Below are 27415 nucleotides of genomic sequence, written 5' to 3'. Positions count from 1 at the left end.
CACCATGTTTAACCCAACAAATTTGACCATTCTTTTTTTTTTTCTTAATTTAATCACTTATGTTTGATTCAATCGCATACTCTGGGCATCCATCCGGGATGAGCATCTAACAATATAGGTTAGGCATCTGTCCATATGGGACATAAGATTTCATCCATCCTGTAATGCCCCGCCAGGAAACCCCGAAGGGATAAGCCAAAATTACAAGAATAGAGTGCAAAATTTATTTATTTTTTTTAAAGTTACAACACATAAGATGCAACATGATACCAAAGATTCAGATTACATAGCAGAAGACATCAACTAATCTCCTAAAGAGTTTCCCAACGAGATTACTTAAATTTTCACAATACACTTAACTCACACACTTAGTCCAAAAGCTGGATATCTTAATAACGAGATAATTCATAATCAGGATAATTTATTTCAAAGGATGGAAACATAAATCACAAGCAAAGATGCATCATTAAGATTCATTCAAGCTTTTCAATTTAAAATTACAAACCATACATCTACATTTTCTAATACACTAGGATTTCATCATAACATAAGAGATCATTCCAAGCATATTAAATTCCTTAACAACAACTGAGTATAATTCATTACTCTAAGATACATTATTCCATATTCCAACTTATTGCATTAAAAGGTCGATTTCACACATGCATCACGATAAACTGCATCTCAACCAATTATGCATTCGATCAACATGACATTCAAGAAAGAGCTGAATATAAGCATTTATAGTTAATTCCATTTATCCACTTACCATTCTAACATAAGTTAATCATACATGATAAAGCTGAATAAAGGAAACATGAGAGGATACATCACATAACACCATAATGATCTCGGAGTTCACCCCTAAAGGGCTACATCTCCGGGTCTGCTCAACTGCAAGACCCCCTCTGATAAAAATAATAAGGTTAAGAGTACAAGAGGTTACACCAATTACTATCCAGCCATCAAGGCGATACATAAGCAATATACAAACGACCACATCGGTCCATTAATACATAAACGATCCTTACAAAGAACAGGATCCAGCTGAACATAATCAAAGCTAATACAAAGGTCCAAGAGAGCATCCATAAAACTGAGCCATCACCACCCAAGGGTCTAACATGAATCCGACACTCACAAGGGCAGCCACAAAGGACGACTCACAAAGGTACTCATACAGGACAAACAACAACACACTAGCGAACGTAGGGACAAGTGTCATCACACAACCTGGTATGGATACCATGGCAAGTCTTCATAGGTCCCGGCCCATACACTGGTAACCCTGGCAACCTAATCCAAACTTCCGGCCCATCCAAGCCTCATGTGGACCCACACATCCTCTCGTGAAGACAAGGAAGGTAGTTTGCCATTTCAGGCCTTCTCACAGCATGTCGAGTCTATGCTAGCACTCGTCCCATGTGTGAGGCACATTATCTTATTTAAAAATTACAATTCTAATCTACTTCGGTTATCACTTGTTAGACTCACTTTCGACGGGTTATCCAGCAGCCACTTTGGGCGCGGCCCCCAATCAAAAGCCACTTTCCCATATGACACTAGACCAACTCAGACGAACTCAAACCAAGGAATACACATGGTCAGACGAACGGAGTTCAAGAAGAGAAACAATCATCTGGTCAAACACGACTCAAGGGTAATCACTTACTGACGGTATTCTAACTAGAGACCTGACAACTAAGGTTAACCACGAATCATCATTTGACTCTCACAAGAGAATATGACCATCTAAGACAACATCACAATACCACAGTCAACTCGGAAATCGAGGACTAAAACAGGAACACCAATTCATCCATACGACAGGGTCCTACTAAACAGAGCAATCTTGCCATTTCATAATTAAAGGCGAATACAGAAATTAAACTCGCAAGGCAATAATCAGAAAAGACAATATTTTCTCAAATTGATTTAATCATACAAGTCGATCAAGTTTTCTACAAGATCTAACTCAGATAACAGTTATCTACCTCATCAAGGGATAAGTTGCTCTTGGTTTTCTAACTCCTAAGGTTCAAGCATCGAACAGGCATATAAAGCCATAATGAGTTTTTTTTTTTTTTTAAACCAATTCATATTAATAAAATTCAGACAACCATTAATCAACCAAAATAAGATATTTAATCTCCAATCACAATGTCATTAACATACTGGACTAAAATCAATCTCTATAGATTCATAATTTCACTTCCAGATGCATTATACGAATTACGGAAATAAAAATGTAGAAAGAGAAACTAAAGAAGCTAATCATTTCCAAAAGCACATCGTTTAATTTCAATACCCAACGATAAGTATTTCACTACTATACAATTACTCAAATGATCTGTTCTACGATAAAAATTTAACATCATCAAGCAGTACTTACATCGTATTTCAACGGTCAAAATCTAGATTCAATAATCCAAGATCGATCAGAATATAAGCAACAATATTCAATTTCGAAAATCAACAGTTTTAAAGCTTAATTAGAAGGGGGCAAAGCCACGAATGAAGTTGAATGGCAATTAACCTAAAAACTCCATTATAACATTAATCATTATCAACTAGCAATTGCCTCTATTATGCCACCTCAATCAAAATTAAGATCCAATAACTTAATCCTAAAAATAATATTCATTAACATGATAATAAAAACATATGCATTTTTTTTTGAATGAAAAGAATACATAAAAAAAAACATTTAATGAATTTTGTTTTAACCAAAACGCGTTTTTTGTTTTTTTTAAAAAAATGAGGGAGGCGAGCTGGGCAGGCCGTGCCCTAACCCTAGCCGCCGTCCCACACCAGCCGCAGGGGATGCCCATGCGGGCGGCGCCACTGCGGTGCCCGCAGGTCCGCGGCGCCCTGCGGCCACCGCAGTGTGCCGCGGCATGGCCGTTCACACTAGCGAGAGGGGGAACGTGTGGAGGGGGACGTGCGAGAGAGAGGGGAAAGAGTGGGAGAGGGGAGAGAGAGCGGGTGGAGCTCCGCTCCCTGCCTCCCATCCCCAAAACACAGTCCGAACAAAAACAATACGCCCAGATTTGGTGATGGCGCGTTAAAACACAGCGCTAGATATTATAAAAACACAGTTCGAAAACATAATATATTTCTTTTAAAACACAGTTCGGATTTCATCAAACGTCCATCACGAAATTGGTAATGAATATAAATTTTGATTCAATAAAAAAATTCGTTTTAAAAAGGGACTGGTTCGGTTCAAACGAACTGGGTTTACTATCATATTTCTTGATGGTTTGCTCATTCCATTCAAACATCCAAGGGTTTCAAATGCCCAAAAAGAGAGGAGGAATTAACACATCTCAAAAACACTTCCAGCCAAGCTGGTTAATTTACTAAATCAATCAAAAACATGAAAACATTCAACTTCCATTTCCATTTTAACCAATAACTAAAATTGGGAATTGAATCCTACCTGATCTCGCATTCCTGGCAAGATCTGCTGAGGAGTCCCCATCTCCAGCTGTCCAAAACCATCTTTCTCCATCCAAAATCTTCTCCAAATTTGACCCCCCCTTCTATTTTTCCCCAAATTGGGTTATATGGAAGAGTTGACCCAGAAATTCCATTTTTTGGAATAAAAATACTTTATTTTCAAATAATCCCCAAAATTTAATTCTTTTCAACAATATCAACAATATAACTTGCTTTTTCAATTAAAAATCGATTTCCTCATTTAAACAAATTTAATCTTTCAATTCAAATAAGCCAACAGAACACAATTACGTCTATTGCGATTAAATACCAAACTTTCTTTTCAACAGCATATATAAATGCATTAAATATTCGAAAACGGTTATTTAATCAAACTTACTCCAAATTTAAAACAGGCAATTCATTAACAACGAAAATCGCATAACGAATACCTGATTAATCTAATCCATTAATCATCAATGCACAAATGCATATTTAATCGAGAATTAATTATTAAGGACCAATTAATCAATTAACCAAACACACCAGGCACACAAACCGAGAAGGTCAACCAAACAGACGACTCGCAAACCCAAACAAAAAAGGGGTAACCGACGACGACTGACGATGCTCACTTGAGCACGACTAAGGTCGACTAGGGTCTTACGACCACCTAATCCAACTCTAAGGATTAAAAGGTATGCTCAAACCTGCAAAACCAGGTGACGACGAACCTCGCACTCATGCGACTTCGTACCTGAAATCTCCTGCAACCAATGATCATACACGCATACATATATAATAACTTAATGAAATCATTAGTCCGATACTAACATCACGAAATAGGAATACTGAAAATCTGCATACAACTAGTGTGAGAACCACATCAATAGCTATGCGTTAAATCAAACATCTGATTGTAACATCATATTACGATTAACTAATCAAGATTAAACCAAAGTTAGAGATCGATTACGGTAGGGGTACTACATTCTCCCCCCCTAGGTTCCGACTTACTCCTGGAAGTCGTAAGGCTAGATGAAGAATATGTCGTACGCATCAGCCCTGAAACTCATTCAACAAAGATCAAATTGCACATAGAAAACTTTCCATAAATAAATGAAATATAATTGCAAAATCCTTTACAAACGCCATTATCCATTGGCAAGATACATCTAAACCATACGTTCCTTAAAGATATTCTAGGAATTATCCACAATCATAGCAGAGAAACGAGAATTTCTTCCTTTCATTACACCAAATTAAAGCATTACAAAGAGGTAACCAACAATCACCATAATCATCGATCAAAAATGACAGAAAAACATGCCATAAGATCAATTTCCTTTACCAATCCATCTTTATCATAAGATTTAATAACATAGAACTAGCTCAAAATATCAACTTCTACAGCCAAATTAGCTTTCATGAAATAAGAGCAACAAAATAACTCAATTGATTACACTTGCCAAGCATAAGAAAACCTTTCCAAAGACTATGTCCCATAACATAGCGACAAGTTAACACAATTTACTCCATGATACAAATAATAACCATCCACATAACTGGAATGCATAACACAAAAGGCCACATGTGAGCATGTCTAATGCTCGGTCAAGGATAATATGCACGATCAGCATCTCTATGCCTGATCTCAGAACAACAATATGATCATAAAAACTCCAATATCTCACTCAAGGGCTTGATGGTGCTAGGCACACCATAGCGGTGCTACCTTCCATACAAGACCTTTGTGAATATCCCTTGTTGAACAAGGTGGTTAGCCTCCAAGAGATAGTCACCACACATAGGTAGGTAGTGGATACTAGCTGCGTCACAGCCTCACATACCCCCTATCCTCACGGTTCCCTACAACAACTTCCTCGCACACACTCTACCAATTCCGTATCATACGTCCTTGGAGAGGAATTTCACATTTCGACACAAGATCAGCATCCGAAAACAATAAGGATAAACCAGTTTAGCCACCAAAGTACAGATGAATAAAGATAATAAATCATCAATTCCAACAGTAAGGTAAGAAAATAATGCGGAATTTCAACACCAAATCAAAGTGCAAAAGATCACAAGATCGTGGCCAAACCTTCAAAGTCAAAGTAAAATAAATTGCTGATCCCCAAAGAAATATAAAGAATATCACAACTGCACGTAACAGCACTGTGTGACTAGCATCTAGCCACCAACGAGGAAGGAAGGAACAACTGACTAGCTATTGCAGTAGCTCATCATGTGGTGCGACATGGTCACACTATCCACATGGCATGGCGGTATGCACCTCGACATCACCCCGCATCACGTCGTCACGTGGCATGGCAATACCCCAAGTGGAGAAAACACACAATGGACGTATCCCGCATGGTAGTGCACCTCGCGGAAAAAGCACGCGCAAGCCACATCCCGCATAGCGACGTAATCTAGAAGGATACTCGCCGTAAGTCAGAGGTATACATGACTATGGTCCACCCACATGCCCACCAACACATACTAACTGGCAGCACATGTGAATAAACCTACCTTTCATGAAGACAAGGCAAAGGATCCTCCAATATAATCCAACAAAAAAAACTCAAAAACTGCCATCTATATGCTCAAATAAAGGAGAGGAATAGGCTGGCACACATAAACCTATAAATAGGTTCATCAAAGGGAAAGTATTGAGTACACCTCGATACAGTTTAGTAGTACAACTATATCATTCCTCGAAGTAGAGAAGCTAAAGTCGCTTCGCGCCGACATTACTCGTACGCCCATCCATACTATTCAAGGAACGGTCGCTTCGAATACTACCCCTTAACATACTGAGTTACCCACAACCCGAGGTTTGGTACTCAGCAGGGAAACAAATAAGCAACATCACATAAACAGTATGGTTTCCCATACTCAAAAACAACATATCCTCCATGGTTGATTACTTCACCAAACCATGGGCACATAAGATAAGCACTGGTTTCTTACAATACACACAATTACACTAGTACTGGTTTAGTCACATTTACGGGGAGTACTTTTCAGTACGCTAACATCTATTCAAGGAAGATTCCAATTATGCTTTCTATACAAATCACTGAACCAAGTTTACTCCAGATTCAAGTACTGAAATTAATAGCAATTCACAATTATATAAGGAATTAACATCATTCCTACATCTTTCTCGAATCTCACTAAGCATTCATAATTAAATTACTAGCTAAGCAAATTCACTTCTAAAGCTTAAGACTTTCATCTATTACTATGAAGCCAAAAGGTCAACATACAATTTCACATGTTTTATAAACATTCTATTTAAATCAATTCACTCTTTAATATCATTTCTAAAAATCTTATGATTAGGCAAAGAGAAGGGAAAGAGAGTTTGATAATCAAACTGTTTCTTACAAAGACACAAGATCAATCAAGATCACGCTGCATTATAAAATTTCTCACTATAAGCCTATCATTTAAATACACGGTTTTCATTTCGCTACCGTTTAGAAGGATGACAATCAACCTAACAAAAACATTTCCAATAATTATGGTTGCAACAGGAGGTTCTAGTTTTCCAAACAAAACAGAGATCAAGAGAGACAATCTTTCGGAAAACACATAAATCAATCTTTCAGAGAACACTTTAATACTTTCTCGAAGCTACATTAACATGCTCTTTTTAGTACTTCTTCTACAAACCAAGCAGTTTCACATAACTCCACTATTCGCATAGCAATGCACCTTACTAAGGTAGAATTTAATCATGCTACTCCTACAAAACACATATGGAGAATTCTTTAAACATACACATGCAGTTTTCTCCCAATCACCCAAAATAAATTTTTAAAACCCATAGCCCTTTTAATAATCTAAAAACATAAGCATCATAAGGCTCACACAAGGGTTCAAGAAGTCACACCTCTTTTCTCTTTAGCAACAAGAAACTCAAATCAAAGATAATTACACATATCTTAATCATTTTAATTTCCAGAAAGAGAGAGAGGAATGGTGATGATCATTTAATTTTCTACAAAGTAAGCATTCAATAATTGCCATACTAGTCCTTCACGTGGACAACATTAAGCTAAATCATAATCTTTAAACAAACATAATTCGCACTTTCAGATTCAAGACAAGCACGGACCAATCCAAATGGATTAGTCTAAAGAGTACAACACTCACTAAGGAAGGGTACATACGACTCTCTTTCCAAATAAGAGTAATCGTAGACCAAGACATCAATAAGCACACAATGCACAGATAAGCACTCAAACACCAACATCAAGAAGGCGAAAACAAAGTGTGAACACACACACGTTACACACCAGACAAGGTCTGCTCAATCACTCACATGCAAAAGGAGGACAAGCATCCACATAAGGTCGATACACCTCACAACACTAGAGGGCACACGCGACACCAGAGATCCCAATGTTTGCAACTTGGCTCTGATACCAAATGTAATGCCCCGCCAGGAAACCCCGAAGGGATAAGCCAAAATTACAAGAATAGAGTGCAAAAATTTTATTTTATTTTTAAAGTTACAACACATAAGATGCAACATGATACCAAAGATTCAGATTACATAGCGGAAGACATCAACTAATCTCCTAAAGAGTTTCCCAACGAGATTACTTAAATTTTCACAATACACTTAACTCACACACTTAGTCCAAAAGCTGGATATCTTAATAACGAGATAATTCATAATCAGGATAATTTATTTCAAAGGATGGAAACATAAATCACAAGCAAAGATGCATCATTAAGATTCATTCAAGCTTTTCAATTTAAAATTACAAACCATACATCTACATTTTCTAATACACTAGGATTTCATCATAACATAAGAGATCATTCCAAGCATATTAAATTCCTTAACAACAACTGAGTATAATTCATTACTCTAAGATACATTATTCCATATTCCAACTTATTGCATTAAAAGGTCGATTTCACACATGCATCACGATAAACCGCATCTCAACCAATTATGCATTCGATCAACATGACATTCAAGAAAGAGCTGAATATAAGCATTTATAGTTAATTCCATTTATCCACTTACCATTCTAACATAAGTTAATCATACATGATAAAGCTGAATAAAGGAAACATGAGAGGATACATCACATAACACCATAATGATCTCGGAGTTCACCCCTAAAGGGCTACATCTCCGGGTCTGCTCAACTGCAAGACCCCCTCTGATAAAAATAATAAGGTTAAGAGTACAAGAGGTTACACCAAGTACTATCCAGCCATCAAGGCGATACATAAGCAATATACAAACGACCACATCGGTCCATTAATACATAAACGATCCTTACAAAGAACAGGATCCAGCTGAACATAATCAAAGCTAATACAAAGGTCCAAGAGAGCATCCATAAAACTGAGCCATCACCACCCAAGGGTCTAACATGACTCTGACACTCACAAGGGCAGCCACAAAGGACGACTCACAAAGGTACTCATACAGGACAAACAACAACACACTAGCGAACGTAGGGACAAGTGTCATCACACAACCTGGTATGGATACCATGGCAAGTCTTCATAGGTCCCGGCCCATACACTGGTAACCCTGGCAACCTAATCCGAACTTCCGGCCCATCCAAGCCTCATGTGGACCCACACATCCTCTCGTGAAGACAAGGAAGGTAGTTTGCCATTTCAGGCCTTCTCACAGCATGTCGAGTCTATGCTAGCACTCGTCCCATGTGTGAGGCACATTATCTTATTTAGAAATTACAATTCTAATCTACTTAGGTTATCACTTGTTAGACTCACTTTCGACGGGTTATCCAGCAGCCACTTTGGGCGCGGCCCCCAATCGAAAGCCACTTTCCCATACGACACTAGACCAACTCAGACGAACTCAAACCAAGGAATACACATGGTCAGACGAACGGAGTTCAAGAAGAGAAACAATCATCTGGTCAAACACGACTCAAGGGTAATCACTTACTGACGGTACTCTAACTAGAGACCTGACAACTAAGGTTAACCACGAATCATCATTTGACTCTCACAAGAGAATATGACCATCTAAGACAACATCACAATACCACAGTCAACTCGGAAATCGAGGACTAAAATAGGAACACCAATTCATCCATACAACAGGGTCCTACTAAACAGAGCAATCTTGCCATTTCATAATTAAAGGCGAATACAGAAATTAAACTCGCAAGGCAATAATCAGAAAAGACAATATTTTCTCAAATTGATTTAATCATACAAGTCGATCAAGTTTTCTACAAGATCTAACTCAGATAACAGTTATCTACCTCATCAAGGGATAAGTTGCTCTTGGTTTTCTAACTCCTAAGGTTCAAGCATCGAACAGGCATATAAAGCCGTAATGAGTTTTTTTTTTTTTTTAAACCAATTCATATTAATAAAATTCAGACAACCATTAATCAACCAAAATAAGATATTTAATCTCCAATCACAACGTCATTAACATACTGGACTAAAATCAATCTCTATAGATTCATAATTTCACTTCCAGATGCATTATACGAATTACGGAAATAAAAATGTAGAAAGAGAAACTAAAGAAGCTAATCATTTCCAAAAGCACATCGTTTAATTTCAATACCCAACGATAAGTATTTCACTACTATACAATTACTCAAATGATCTGTTCTACGATAAAAATTTAACATCATCAAGCAGTACTTACATCGTATTTCAACGGTCAAAATCTAGATTCAATAATCCAAGATCGATCAGAATATAAGCAACAATATTCAATTTTGAAAATCAACAGTTTTAAAGCTTAATTAGAAGGGGGCAAAGCCACGAATGAAGTTGAATGGCAATTAACCTAAAAACTCCATTATAACATTAATCATTATCAACTAGCAATTGCCTCTATTATGCCACCTCAATCAAAATTAAGATCCAATAACTTAATCCTAAAAATAATATTCATTAACATGATAATAAAAACATATGCATTTTTTTTTGAATGAAAAGAATACATAAAAAAAAACATTTAATGAATTTTGTTTTAACCAAAACGCGTTTTTTGTTTTTTTTAAAAAAATGAGGGAGGCGAGCTGGGCGGGCCGTGCCCTAACCCTAGCCGCCGTCCCACACCAGCCGCAGGGGATGCCCATGCGGGCGGCGCCACTGCGGTGCCCGCAGGTCCGCGGCGCCCTGCGGCCACCGCAGTGTGCCGCGGCATGGCCGTTCACACTAGCGAGAGGGGGAACGTGTGGAGGGGGACGTGCGAGAGAGAGGGGAAAGAGTGGGAGAGGGGAGAGGGAGCGGGTGGAGCTCCGCTCCCCGCCTCCCATCCCCAAAACACAGTCCGAACAAAAACAATACGCCCAGATTTGGTGATGGCGCGTTAAAACACAGCGCTAGATATTATAAAAACACAGTTCGAAAACATAATATATTTCTTTTAAAACACAGTTCGGATTTCATCAAACGTCCATCACGAAATTGGTAATGAATATAAATTTTGATTCAATAAAAAAATTCGTTTTAAAAAGGGACTGGTTCGGTTCAAACAAACTTGGTTTACTATCATATTTCTTGATGGTTTGCTCATTCCATTCAAACATCCAAGGGTTTCAAACGCCCAAAAAGAGAGGAGGAATTAACACATCTCAAAAACACTTCCAGCCAAGCTGGTTAATTTACTAAATCAATCAAAAACATGAAAACATCCAACTTCCATTTCCATTTTAACCAATAACTAAAATTGGGAATTGAATCCTACCTGATCTCGCGTTCCTGGCAAGATCTGCTGAGGAGTCCCCATCTCCAGCTGTCCAAAACCATCTTTCTCCATCCAAAATCTTCTCCAAATTTGACCCCCCCTTCTATTTTTCCCCAAATTGGGTTATATGGAAGAGTTGACCCAGAAATTCCATTTTTTGGAATAAAAATACTTTATTTTCAAATAATCCCCAAAATTTAATTCTTTTCAACAATATCAACAATATAACTTGCTTTTTCAATTAAAAATCGATTTCCTCATTTAAACAAATTTAATCTTTCAATTCAAATAAGCCAACAGAACACAATTACGTCTATTGCGATTAAATACCAAACTTTCTTTTCAACAGCATATATAAATGCATTAAATATTCGAAAACGGTTATTTAATCAAACTTACTCCAAATTTAAAACAGGCAATTCATTAACAACGAAAATCGCATAACGAATACCTGATTAATCTAATCCATTAATCATCAATGCACAAATGCATATTTAATCGAGAATTAATTATTAAGGACCAATTAATCAATTAACCAAACACACCAGGCACACAAACCGAGAAGGTCAACCAAACAGACGACTCGCAAACCCAAACAAAAAAGGGGTAACCGACGACGACTGACGATGCTCACTTGAGCACGACTAAGGTCGACTAGGGTCTTACGACCACCTAATCCAACTCTAAGGATTAAAAGGTATGCTCAAACCTGCAAAACCAGGTGACGACGAACCTCGCACTCATGCGACTTCGTACCTGAAATCTCCTGCAACCAATGATCATACACGCATACATATATAATAACTTAATGAAATCATTAGTCCGATACTAACATCACGAAATAGGAATACTGAAAATCTGCATACAACTAGTGTGAGAACCACATCAATAGCTATGCGTTAAATCAAACATCTGATTGTAACATCATATTACGATTAACTAATCAAGATTAAACCAAAGTTAGAGATTGATTACGGTAGGGGTACTACATTCTCCCCCCCTAGGTTCCGACTTACTCCTGGAAGTCGTAAGGCTAGATGAAGAATATGTCGTACGCATCAGCCCTGAAACTCATTCAACAAAGATCAAATTGCACATAGAAAACTTTCCATAAATAAATGAAATATAATTGCAAAATCCTTTACAAACGCCATTATCCATTGGCAAGATACATCTAAACCATACGTTCCTTAAAGATATTCTAGGAATTATCCACAATCATAGCAGAGAAACAAGAATTTCTTCCTTTCATTACACCAAATTAAAGCATTACAAAGAGGTAACCAACAATCACCATAATCATCGATCAAAAATGACAGAAAAACATGCCATAAGATCAATTTCCTTTACCAATCCATCTTTATCATAAGATTTAATAACATAGAACTAGCTCAAAATATCAACTTCTATAGCCAAATTAGCTTTCATGAAATAAGAGCAACAAAATAACTCAATTGATTACACTTGCCAGGCATAAGAAAACCTTTCCAAAGACTATGTCCCATAACATAGCGACAAGTTAACACAATTTACTCCATGATACAAATAATAACCATCCACATAACTGGAATGCATAACACAAAAGGCCACATGTGAGCATGTCTAATGCTCGGTCAAGGATAATATGCACGATCAGCATCTCTATGCCTGATCTCAGAACAACAATATGATCATAAAAACTCCAATATCTCACTCAAGGGCTTGATGGTGCTAGGCACACCATAGCGGTGCTACCTTCCATACAAGACCTTTGTGAATATCCCTTGTTGAACAAGGTGGTTAGCCTCCAAGAGATAGTCACCACACATAGGTAGGTAGTGGATACTAGCTGCGTCACAGCCTCACATACCCCCTATCCTCACGGTTCCCTACAACAACTTCCTCGCACACACTCTACCAATTCCGTATCATACATCCTTGGAGAGGAATTTCACATTTCGACACAAGATCAGCATCCGAAAACAATAAGGATAAACCAGTTTAGCCACCAAAGTACAGATGAATAAAGATAATAAATCATCAATTCCAACAGTAAGGTAAGAAAATAATCCGGAATTTCAACACCAAATCAAAGTGCAAAAGATCACAAGATCGTGGCCAAACCTTCAAATTCAAAGTAAAATAAATTGCTGATCCCCAAAGAAATATAAAGAATATCACAACTGCACGTAACAGCACTGTGTGACTAGCATCTAGCCACCAACGAGGAAGGAAGGAACAACTGACTAGCTATTGCAGTAGCTCATCATGTGGTGCGACATGGTCACACTATCCACATGGCATGGTGGTATGCACCTCGACATCACCCCGCATCACGTCGTCACGTGGCATGGCAATACCCCAAGTGGAGAAAACACACAATGGACGTATCCCGCATGGTAGTGCACCTCGCGGAAAAAGCACGCGCAAGCCACATCCCGCATAGCGACGTAATCTAGAAGGATACTCGCCGTAAGTCAGAGGTATACATGACTATGGTCCACCCACATGCCCACCAACACATACTAACTGGCAGCACATGTGAATAAACCTACCTTTCATGAAGACAAGGCAAAGGATCCTCCAATAGAATCCAACAAAAAAAACTCAAAAACTGCCATCTATATGCTCAAATAAAGGAGAGGAATAGGCTGGCACACATAAACCTATAAATAGGTTCATCAAAGGGAAAGTATTGAGTACACCTCGATACAGTTTAGTAGTACAACTATATCATTCCTCGAAGTAGAGAAGCTAAAGTCGCTTCGCGCCGACATTACTCGTACGCCCATCCATACTATTCAAGGAACGGTCCCTTCGAATACTACCCCTTAACATACTGAGTTACCCACAACCCGAGGTTTGGTACTCAGTAGGGAAATAAATAAGCAACATCACATAAACAGTATGGTTTCCCATACTCAAAAACAACATATCCTCCATGGTTGATTACTTCACCAAACCATGGGCACATAAGATAAGCACTAGTTTCTTACAATACACACAATTACACTAGTACTGGTTTAGTCACATTTACGGGGAGTACTTTTCAGTACGCTAACATCTATTCAAGGAAGATTCCAATTATGCTTTCTATACAAATCACTGAACCAAGTTTACTCCAGATTCAAGTACTGAAATTAATAGCAATTCACAATTATATAAGGAATTAACATCATTCCTACATCTTTCTCGAATCTCACTAAGCATTCATAATTAAATTACTAGCTAAGCAAATTCACTTCTAAAGCTTAAGACTTTCATCTATTACTATGAAGCCAAAAGGTCAACATACAATTTCACATGTTTTATAAACATTCTATTTAAATCAATTCACTCTTTAATATCATTTCTAAAAATCTTATGATTAGGCAAAGAGAAGGGAAAGAGAGTTTGATAATCAAACTGTTTCTTACAAAGACACAAGATCAATCAAGATCACGCTGCATTATAAAATTTCTCACTATAAGCCTATCATTTAAATACACGGTTTTCATTTCGCTACCGTTTAGAAGGATGACAATCAACCTAACAAAAACATTTCCAATAATTATGGTTGCAACAGGAGGTTCTAGTTTTCCAAACAAAACAGAGATCAAGAGAGACAATCTTTCGGAAAACACATAAATCAATCTTTCAGAGAACACTTTAATACTTTCTCGAAGCTACATTAACATGCTCTTTTTAGTACTTCTTCTACAAACCAAGCAGTTTCACATAACTCCACTATTCGCATAGCAATGCACCTTACTAAGGTAGAATTTAATCATGCTACTCCTACAAAACACATATGGAGAATTCTTTAAACATACACATGCAGTTTTCTCCCAATCACCCAAAATAAATTTTTAAAACCCATAGCCCTTTTAATAATCTAAAAACATAAGCATCATAAGGCTCACACAAGGGTTCAAGAAGTCACACCTCTTTTCTCTTTAGCAACAAGAAACTCAAATCAAAGATAATTACACATATCTTAATCATTTTAATTTCCAGAAAGAGAGAGAGGAATGGTGATGATCATTTAATTTTCTACAAAGTAAGCATTCAATAATTGCCATACTAGTCCTTCACGTGGACAACATTAAGCTAAATCATAATCTTTAAACAAACATAATTCGCACTTTCAGATTCAAGACAAGCACGGACCAATCCAAATGGATTAGTCTAAAGAGTACAACACTCACTAAGGAACGGTACATACAACTCTCTTTCCAAATAAGAGTAATCGTAGACCAAGACATCAATAAGCACACAATGCACAGATAAGCACTCAAACACCAACATCAAGAAGGTGAAAACAAAGTGTGAACACACACACGTTACACACCAGACAAGGTCTGCTCAATCACTCACATGCAAAAGGAGGACAAGCATCCACATAAGGTCGATACACCTCACAACACTAGAGGGCACACGCGACACCAGAGATCCCAATGTTTGCAAATTGGCTCTGATACCAAATGTAATGCCCCGCCAGGAAACCCCGAAGGGATAAGCCAAAATTACAAGAATAGAGTGCAAAAAGTTTTTTTTTTTTTTAAAGTTACAACACATAAGATGCAACATGATACCAAAGATTCAGATTACATAGCGAAAGACATCAACTAATCTCCTAAAGAGTTTCCCAACGAGATTACTTAAATTTTCACAATACACTTAACTCACACACTTAGTCCAAAAGCTGGATATCTTAATAACGAGATAATTCATAATCAGGATAATTTATTTCAAAGGATGGAAACATAAATCACAAGCAAAGATGCATCATTAAGATTCATTCAAGCTTTTCAATTTAAAATTACAAACCATACATCTACATTTTCTAATACACTAGGATTTCATCATAACATAAGAGATCATTCCAAGCATATTAAATTCCTTAACAACAACTGAGTATAATTCATTACTCTAAGATAAATTATTCCATATTCCAACTTATTGCATTAAAAGGTCGATTTCACACATGCATCACGATAAACCGCATCTCAACCAATTATGCATTCGATCAACATGACATTCAAGAAAGAGCTGAATATAAGCATTTATAGTTAATTCCATTTATCCACTTACCATTCTAACATAAGTTAATCATACATGATAAAGCTGAATAAAGGAAACATGAGAGGATACATCACATAACACCATAATGATCTCGGAGTTCACCCCTAAAGGGCTACATCTCCGGGTCTGCTCAACTGCAAGACCCCCTCTGATAAAAATAATAAGGTTAAGAGTACAAGAGGTTACACCAAGTACTATCCAGCCATCAAGGCGATACATAAGCAATATACAAATGACCACATCGGTCCATTAATACATAAACGATCCTTACAAAGAACAGGATCCAGCTGAACATAATCAAAGCTAAAACAAAGGTCCAAGAGAGCATCCATAAAACTGAGCCATCACCACCCAAGGGTCTAACATGAATCCGACACTCACAATGGCAGCGACAAAGGACGACTCACAAAGGTACTCATACAAGACAAACAACAACACACTAGCGAACGTAGGGACAAGTGTCATCACACAACCTGGTATGGATACCATGGCAAGTCTTCATAGGTCCCGGCCCATACACTGGTAACCCTGGCAACCTAATCCAAACTTCCGGCCCATCCAAGCCTCATGTGGACCCACACATCCTCTCGTGAAGACAAGGAAGGTAGTTTGCCATTTCAGGCCTTCTCACAGCATGTCGATTCTATGCTAGCACTCGTCCCATGTGTGAGGCACATTATCTTATTTAAAAATTACAATTCTAATCTACTTAGGTTATCACTTGTTAGACTCACTTTCGACGGGTTATCCAGCAACCACTTTGGGCGCGGCCCCCAATCGAAAGCCACTTTCCCATACGACACTAGACCAACTCAGACGAACTCAAACCAAGGAATACACATGGTCAGACGAACGGAGTTCAAGAAGAGAAACAATCATCTGGCCAAACACGACTCAAGGGTAATCACTTACTGACGGTACTCTAACTAGAGACCTGACAACTAAGGTTAACCACGAATCATCATTTGACTCTCACAAGAGAATATGACCATCTAAGACAACATCACAATACCACAGTCAACTCGGAAATCGAGGACTAAAACAGGAACACCAATTCATCCATACGACAGGGTCCTACTAAACAGAGTAATCTTGCCATTTCATAATTAAAGGCGAATACAGAAATTAAACTCGCAAGGCAATAATCAGAAAAGACAATATTTTCTCAAATTGATTTAATCATACAAGTCGATCAAGTTTTCTACAAGATCTAACTCAGATAACAGTTATCTACCTCATCAAGGGATAAGTTGCTCTTGGTTTTCTAACTCCTAAGGTTCAAGCATCGAACAGGCATATAAAGCCGTAATGAGTTTTTTTTTTTTTTTAAACCAATTCATATTAATAAAATTCAGACAACCATTAATCAACCAAAATAAGATATTTAATCTCCAATCACAACGTCATTAACATACTGGACTAAAATCAATCTCTATAGATTCATAATTTCACTTCCAGATGCATTATACGAATTACGGAAATAAAAATGTAGAAAGAGAAACTAAAGAAGCTAATCATTTCCAAAAGCACATCGTTTAATTTCAATACCCAACGATAAGTATTTCACTACTATACAATTACTCAAATGATCTGTTCTACGATAAAAATTTAACATCATCAAGCAGTACTTACATCGTATTTCAACGGTCAAAATCTAGATTCAATAATCCAAGATCGATCAGAATATAAGCAACAATATTCAATTTCGAAAATCAACAGTTTTAAAGCTTAATTAGAAGGGGGCAAAGCCACGAATGAAGTTGAATGGCAATTAACCTAAAAACTCCATTATAACATTAATCATTATCAACTAGCAATTGCCTCTATTATGCCACCTCAATCAAAATTAAGATCCAATAACTTAATCCTAAAAATAATATTCATTAACATGATAATAAAAACATATGCATTTTTTTTTGAATGAAAAGAATACATAAAAAAAAACATTTAATGAATTTTGTTTTAACCAAAACGCGTTTTTTGTTTTTTTTAAAAAAATGAGGGAGGCGAGCTGGGCGGGCCGTGCCCTAACCCTAGCCGCCGTCCCACACCAGCCGCAAGGGATGCCCATGCGGGCGGCGCCACTGCGGTGCCCGCAGGTCCGCGGCGCCCTGCGGCCACCGCAGTGTGCCGCGGCATGGCCGTTCACACTAGCGAGAGGGGGAACGTGTGGAGGGGGACGTGCGAGAGAGAGGGGAAAGAGTGGGAGAGGGGAGAGGGAGCGGGTGGAGCTCCGCTCCCCGCCTCCCATCCCCAAAACACAGTCCGAACAAAAACAATACGCCCAGATTTGGTGATGGCGCATTAAAACACAGCGCTAGATATTATAAAAACACAGTTCGAAAAAATAATATATTTCTTTTAAAACACAGTTCGGATTTCATCAAACGTCCATCACGAAATTGGTAATGAATATAAATTTTGATTCAATAAAAAAATTCGTTTTAAAAAGGGACTGGTTCGGTTCAAACGAACTGGGTTTACTATCATATTTCTTGATGGTTTGCTCATTCCATTCAAACATCCAAGGGTTTCAAATGCCCAAAAAGAGAGGAGGAATTAACACATCTCAAAAACACTTCCAGCCAAGCTGGTTAATTTACTAAATCAATCAAAAACATGAAAACATCCAACTTCCATTTCCATTTTAACCAATAACTAAAATTGGGAATTGAATCCTACCTGATCTCGCGTTCCTGGCAAGATCTGCTGAGGAGTCCCCATCTCTAGCTGTCCAAAACCATCTTTCTCCATCCAAAATCTTCTCCAAATTTGACCCCCCCTTCTATTTTTCCCCAAATTGGGTTATATGGAAGAGTTGACCCAGAAATTCCATTTTTTGGAATAAAAATACTTTATTTTCAAATAATCCCCAAAATTTAATTCTTTTCAACAATATCAACAATATAACTTGCTTTTTCAATTAAAAATCGATTTCCTCATTTAAACAAATTTAATCTTTCAATTCAAATAAGCCAACAGAACACAATTACGTCTATTGCAATTAAATACCAAACTTTCTTTTCAACAGCATATATAAATGCATTAAATATTCGAAAACGGTTATTTAATCAAACTTACTCCAAATTTAAAACAGGCAATTCATTAACAACGAAAATCGCATAACGAATACCTGATTAATCTAATCCATTAATCATCAATGCACAAATGCATATTTAATCGAGAATTAATTATTAAGGACTAATTAATCAATTAACCAAACACACCAGGCATGCAAACCGAGAAGGTCAACCAAACAGACGACTCGCAAACCCAAACAAAAAAGGGGTAACCGACGATGACTGACGATGCTCACTTGAGCACGACTAAGGTCGACTAGGGTCTTATGACCACCTAATCCAACTCTAAGGATTAAAAGGTATGCTCAAACCTGCAAAACCAGGTGACGACGAACCTCGCACTCATGCGACTTCGTACCTGAAATCTCCTGCAACCAATGATCATACATGCATACATATATAATAACTTAATGAAATCATTAGTCCGATACTAACATCACGAAATAGGAATACTGAAAATCTGCATACAACTAGTGTGAGAACCACATCAATAGCTATGCCTTAAATCAAACATCTGATTGTAACATCATATTACGATTAACTAATCAAGATTAAACCAAAGTTAGAGATTGATTACGGTAGGGGTACTACACATCCAATACGGGATAGGCATCTACCCATACGGGGTAGGCATCTATCCAATCGAGATAGTAGGTGCTCTGGCTAGAGACTTAGACTCATTGGGACCATTCAGGTCTTGAGCCACTCACTAAGTAATACACTCTTCTAATAGGAGTGCACCAAGGTCACCGTCCTTAGGAATAATTAAACAACATAATACGAGCTTGAATTTCACCTTGAAATTTGGCTTAAAGCCTCGAGAAGTCAAGCGGATCCATACGGGATTCCTTCCGAGTATGCATTGAATTACTTTTTCCTTTTCATTATACTTATCTTTGAAATTAGGATTCTACTCAATTCTTCTTCTTACCAAGCCTAGGATTCTACTCAATTCTATTTTCTAAAGAGAAATAAATAATAAAGTTATCTTTTGCATGCAATATATGAAAATACTTTTATATATCAATATTTATCCCTAAATAAGAAGAAAAAGATTTACAATCTAATAAATTTTTTCTTTTATAAAAGAAGATCTAGAAGCTATTTTTTGACAATATAAATTTCTCATATGTAAATGAGAGATGACAAAGAAGAGAACATGGCTTATCGAAGCTTGATGTTGAATCCTCTAGCTATCCTTTTTTATCCTTCCTTGCAACTTGAGAAAAATCTTCAAGAACAACTTAGCAATCCTACAATGAAAATGAGTCTACCAAAGAAGATCCTACTACTAACAACAAGGAAACTTGGAAAATTTTCTTCAACACATAATCAACTCCCTTCTTTGAAACTTGCATACAATTTATAAGAAAAATATCTTAATTCCACTATCTAGAGAAATTAATTAAGAGTGGGATTCTTTTCCAATATTGGACTCATGCAAATTGATTAAAAATCCTAGTGGGTGAGTTACATGCAAGGCATTGAAGATTCCTCTAGAAGCTTCTAATTCCTCCTACAACATGTGCCATAATTGGGAGTGGAAAAATATAAAGAATAAAAAATAAAATAACTATATTCTCCATGTGTGTTGTGTGTGTGTGTCCATTTTTATTCTTTTATAATATTTATTCAATCATTTTCAATAGCTCAACCAAAAATATAATATAATTATATCAAATCAAAAAGTGATAAAGGAGGGTTGTGACAACTAATTTTTTTTCTATCAACATAGGATAGAAACCTAACTATTATCATAATGCACATACAACGCAAACCCATTTCAAGTTTTACATCCTTGGGTTTGACAAGTTAAATGTAACCTATAGTCCATAAGGGGTTACTCAATTTTAAATAATTAATATTTGAGTTGTATAAGTTGTTAGGTTGGCATTGAATCACAAGTGGATATAGGAAGCTCTATAGAATCCATACCAATATCTTGTGGAGAAAAGATAGGTTCCAAAGGTTTGGAAGTAGCAACTAGACCAAGTCGCATCCTTGTGTTCTTGGAATTTTAGGCAAATTGTGAATCCTTTTCTCTTAATTCTAAAGAATTAATAGTGTTTGTAGAAAGATGTAGAGAATTTATTTTTGTAAAAATTAGAGGATAATGGCCTATTAGGGAAATAACTCACAAATATCATAAGTCAAAGTGGGACAACAATATAAAAATCAAAGTGTTATCATAAGGTGTTTTTTATGATAGAATGATAGTTATGGGAGAAAAAGCAATAGACATTGAGTAAGGTCCCCTTGATGATGGAGGGATTCAAACTCTACATGACCGATTGGGATCCATAAATTAACCCATTGAATCATAAAATTATAAACACTCTCAAGTGATTTACGTTGTATAATCTCCTAGTGGAGTATTTGAACTAAGAAATCCTAAAACTGATTGGGGATAAACTTTGGGTCTCTATTAAAATAGATGAAAAACTTATAGAAGAAGATTTTGGGATGCATGTGTGAATGTGTATCAATTAATATAGATGATCCTCTTACAGAAGAATTGTAATTTATTAGTGAATTTGGAATTTGGAGATAAAATATTAAGATGCAAATCTTGCCAAATAAGGGAAGCATATTCCAAGAAAGTAGGGGCACACACAAAATGATCCATAGCCAAAAGTTGAAGAGGAGGTTCAATAAAAGGAAAAATAACAAAATGAAGCTTCTCACAAGGGTAAAAATTCCCCAAATATTATATTCCCTCAAGACTAGGAACTTGCAAGAATCAAAAGAATTAGGACAAAAAGTAATGGAAGCCCCTATAACATGTGAGGGAGATTTTCACCCAAATTAATCCTTATTTGAGGTGGTGTGTTATTTTTTTCAAATAACCAATCTCATCAAACAATGTGGCTCTTAAAAATCTTCACAATTGGCCATGCCACTAATTTATGAACCTCAAATACAAATAGGCATACAAATAGAGACACAAAAAAGGGAGAAGATTAAGGATGGCCCCATATTTAAAAAAAATGTCAGAGACACTAGAAGAAGAATATTTAAATAATCTAGATAAAGATACAACAAAAACCAATATAATGAAAAAAAGAGGAATTTGACAATCAATTTTAGAGAAAGATAAAGTAGATTGTAGAGATTAATCAAGAAAAGGAAGAAAGACCAATAAAGAGACATTGTTTTTAGATGAAGATATAGAAGGACAAATGAAGATAAAAAGATTACTAAGACTTAAGAAGGGAAAAAACCTTCCCAAAAGGAAATGAAGATCCTCTTATGGAGTGTTAGGTGCTTAAATTACCTTAAAAAAAGCACTTGTTTAAGAACCAACTAGGCACCTTGGAAGTTGATACATCCACATAATACAATGTCTAAAATAGAGAAAACAAGAGATATAGGTTATGAAAATAAGCTAAAAAAATGAAATGGAATCTATGTCATAGTTGATTGAGCATTGAGATTCATAGCTACGTCATGGAGGTCATGTAATTTAAAAATGGAGAAGGTCAATAAAACTACAAAGGCACATATTTGATAACATGATTTGCATTTATCCTAGTGGATGTTTGCGGACCGTATCTTTACATGAAAAAAAATGGTTTGAAAAGAAATAGAAGAAATATTATCAACTCAACCTAAATTTCTCTTTGTTGATTTTAGTGCAATCTTGGATGAATCTTGTATGTTGGGTGGAATGAGGAAAATAGGTCACTCACAAATAGATTTTACATATTTTGTGAATATTAACAACCTCTATAGTTCTCCAATAATAAATGAAATTTATACCTATAAAATTGACTTTTGGGGTTCAACAATATTGAAAAAAAAATTGGACAAGTTATTATGGAAAGGAAACTTAGGGGAAATTTCCATGACTTATGAATATTCAATAATGTATATATTGTGCTCTGGCCACTATCCCATCTAACTAATTTTATTGGAATTGAACATAACTGATGAGATGATGACATGATAAGATGAAAAGTTGAACTGGTCAAGTTGTTAGTTTGATATGTTGTCATGAGAGAGATTGTTGGCTAGATGATGATGTTAACTTGTTTTATGACTTTGTTTGTGTTGTAATTGATGGAAAAAATGTTTTGCTAGTTATCTAAGTCATTTAGACCTATCGGTAAATCCTAACCATTAGTGGATCTAGTGGAATCGATTGACAACAAGGTTAACAAGTTAGCAAGAACAATACGATGACCAGGCAACCGATATGATCGATTGGTGAGGATTTAGGTGTTGTGGTTCAGAATATATATTTGTGATATTGGTATGAATCTGTGATTGAAACCACATCAACATATTTGGCATATTGAGTGAGTTATGATTGACTATCATAAATTCTGTGAAGAAGAATGTATATTGGTGACATATCTTTGACCGGTAATGATTTATGGTTTGGCAGTGGATCTTATCATGTTCATAAGTTAGTGATGACATGTTAGAATCCATGTGAAGTGATAAGAAGGTTATTGAGTAGATACAAAGAACAAATTTCTTGGGAAACAACAAATTTCTTAGAAGAATGTGACAAGGGTTTGATTGCTTATCAAATCTATGTATGGTGATATGTGGTGATCATTCAATAATGCCAATTATCTTAAAATTTATTGTAATGATCTGTAATGTATTTTGGCAGATTGTTTTGCCAAACTTGATTTAAATTAAATGTAATTTGAATGTTGCTAGGGCTATGTAACTGACCTAGTTGAAAAATGTATTTATGTCTAGCTTGAGAAGAACTTTTATGTCAGTGATTTGAGAAGAAGAGTGTACTGAATGAGATTGAAGAGTTTACATGTGAGAAGAAGAACTGAGATGAAAAGTATCTGTATAAGAAAGCAAGGAAGTGTTGAGACCAAATAATTTACCTATTGTTTCCTAATAGTTGCAGTAGTTTGAAATCCCTTAACCAGGTAGACTTTAATAGGCCTTATTTGTAAATCCCTTCACTAGGTGGCTAATTAGTTTGAGTTTAAAATCCTCTAGCAAGGTTACTCCTAATAGGGTAGAACTCCTAATAGAGCTAAGGTTAAAATCCCTTCATTGGGTGACTCCAAACATGATCTTCTCTTAACCGGGCTAGGCATTTAACCAGGTGCATTCCAAAAGAGTGCAAATATTTTGTGGGTGCTAATTACCACTGTGGCTTTTCCCATTTGGGTTTCCACATGAAATTATTTTGTGTTCATACGGTAGATGAATTGTTTACGTGTGGATTTGATATCATTACTTTATATGCATGAACACTTAGGTAAACGGTTTTAAGGACTATTTGAGTAGTTATCGGTACTGGTTTTAGAAGAGTTTGTTAAGTTTAGCAGATTTATGTTATTACTGATTCACCCCCCCCCCTCTCTATAATAACTAGATCCTCATAATAACAATTGGTATCAGAGAATTAGGTCCTCTTTGTGTAGAAGCTTAACCGCTTGAGGTAAATATCTAAGATGATGAAGAAGGAGGGTCCTAAGTTCACAAAGGACAACTATAGAATATGGAGTGATAGAATGAAGATCTATATCAAAGGAATGGGGGCATAGTTCTAGGTACATGTTGAAAATGAGTACACAGATCTTATCAGTACCCTGACTCCAGATCAGCTTAAAGAGCAACATGAGAACATTCAAGCTTTGGAAGCCATTGTAAGTACACTTTCTGATTCTGAGTAAATTGATGTTCATGGTCTTAAAACAACTTATGAAGTCTGGGAGAAGTTGAAGTTAATCTATGGTGGAGATGAGCATGTGCGAAAAGATAAGGAATAGAGTATTAGAGGTAATTTTGATGACATGAAGATGAAGGAAGGATAAAACATCACACAGTATGGACAGAGGATAAAAGAGGTTTTTGGTGGTATCAAAAGTGTTGGTGGAACTATTGCTAAAGATACAGTGGTGAGTAAAATGCTAAGAAATTTAATGCTTTGCTATGCTATTAGAGTTTCTAATATCTAGGAATTGAGGTCAGTTAGCAAAGACAAAGTTACTGTTGATTCTTTGATAGGAAAGCTTATTGCTTTTGAGTTAAATATCTTTGATAATAGTGTTCCTAAGGAAGAATCTTCCTTCAAAGCATCTGTATATAATACACCGGTGAGAAAAGGAAAGGATGTGTATAGGTCAAGTCATCATGGCGGTGGTAATGAAGGAATGAAATTTTGAAGCTTTACTGGCAAAGAGACTTCCTAGAGGCACGATAAGTACAAAGGCAAGCTTCCTCTTAAGTGTTTTTCTTGTAAAAAAATAGGACATATTACTGCAAACTATCCTAACAATGATCAAAAGGAAAAATTCAGAAGATATAAAGGAAAAGGAAAGAAACAGTGCTATGTTGCAGTTGATGAATGTGTTATCGATGAAGAATCTAAGGATGAAGACAATGAGGAGTTTTTTTTTGTGGCAATAAAGGAAGATCTTTTTTATAAGAAGGCTTTAGTATCTCATATTGACAATAGTGATGGATGGGTTATTGATAGTGGTTTCTCACACCACTTGACCGGTAAAAAGAACAAATTCATTTCCCTTGAAGAATTTGATGGTGGAGTAGTAAGATTTGGTAATAATTCACCATTCTTGGTAAAAGGTAAAGGCTTTATTTCTCTAAATGGTCAAAATAATCCTGATGATGTATATTGGGTTGAAGGATTAAAGCATAACTTGTTGAGTGCTGGTCAGTTGAGTGATAAAGGTTATCATCTTGAGTTTAAGCATGGAGTGTGCATGATCTTAGGATGCAAAGTAGAATTGATTGCTACCGGTAAAAAAACTAAAGGTAACTTATTCCATCTGAATACTAATGTTAACATTTGTTTGGTTGCCAAAGTTGAAGACAATTGGTTATGGCATAGAAGATTTTATTATGTGAATTTTGATAATGTGGTTAAGGTCAGCAATTCAAATATGGTTAGAGGTATGCCACAATTAGTTAAACCAGACAATGTGATTTGTAAAGAATGTCACTTGGGTAAGATGAGTACTTCTTCTTTTAAGAGCAAATAATTTTCTTTTGAGAATATCTTAGATTTGGTGCACACTGACTTATGCAGTCCTATGAGGACTATAAGTTTTCAAGGTGACGAGTATTTCATGATATTTACTGATGATTACTCAAGAATGATGTGGGTTACATTCTTGAAGGAGAATTTAGAAGCTTTCAAAAAGTTTAAGGCATTCATAGCCTTAGTGGAAAAGGAAATTGACAAGAATCTTAAGTGCCTGAGATCTGACCTAGGGGGGAGAATTCACATCTACAGAATTTATGAATTATTGTGATGAGCATGGAATCAAGAGACAACTGTCTACACCAAAGACAACACAATAAAATGGAATTGCAAAAAGGAGGAAATGGACCATTGTTGAGGCAGCTAGAACAATGTTGATACAAGGAGATGTACCTAAGATGTTTTGGAGAGAAGTTGTCAGCACTGCAGTATACACAATGAATTGGGTACTGGTTAAAAAAGGTAATGATAAAACACCCTATGAATTATGACATGGTCATACTCCTAATGTCAGTTATTTCAAAGTCTTTGGCATAAGGTGTTACATAAAGAGAGATGATTATACTGGTAAATTTGATCCCAAGAGTGATGAAGGAACATTCCTTGGTTATTCTACAAAGAGAAAAGCATTCAAGTGTTTCAAAAAATGAACTAAGAAAATTGTAGAAATTATTAATGTGAAATTTGATGAATACTCTGAGAAATCTGATGATACCAACAAATCTGATGTAGTTGATGAATAAAAGATTGTAATCATTGAACCAAAGATTCATAATGATGCTAAGCATAACAGTGTGGAGGATATTGCTCAACCAGTAGAAGATGAAGATGATGAAGAAGAACAAGAAGAAACTTCTATACCAGAACTGGTTATACCTAGATATGTGAAGTTGAATCACTCTGCAGATCAGATAATTGGTGACAAGAATGTTGGAGTACAAACAAGAAGAAAAATAAGATAAAGTGCTTGTTTGATTTCCATAGTTGAACCAAAGAATGTAAGAGAATCTCTTAAGGATGATGAATGGATAAAGGCTATGGAGGAAGAGCTTGATCAAATTAAGAAGAACAACACTTGGTCACTTGTCCCTAGATCGGCTGATAAAAATGTGATTGGAAATAAGTGGGTGTTCAGAAACA

This window comes from Cryptomeria japonica, chromosome 4, assembly GCF_030272615.1.
Source record: "Cryptomeria japonica chromosome 4, Sugi_1.0, whole genome shotgun sequence".
Taxonomy (NCBI): domain Eukaryota; kingdom Viridiplantae; phylum Streptophyta; class Pinopsida; order Cupressales; family Cupressaceae; genus Cryptomeria; species Cryptomeria japonica.
This window is presented reverse-complemented; position numbering follows the sequence as displayed.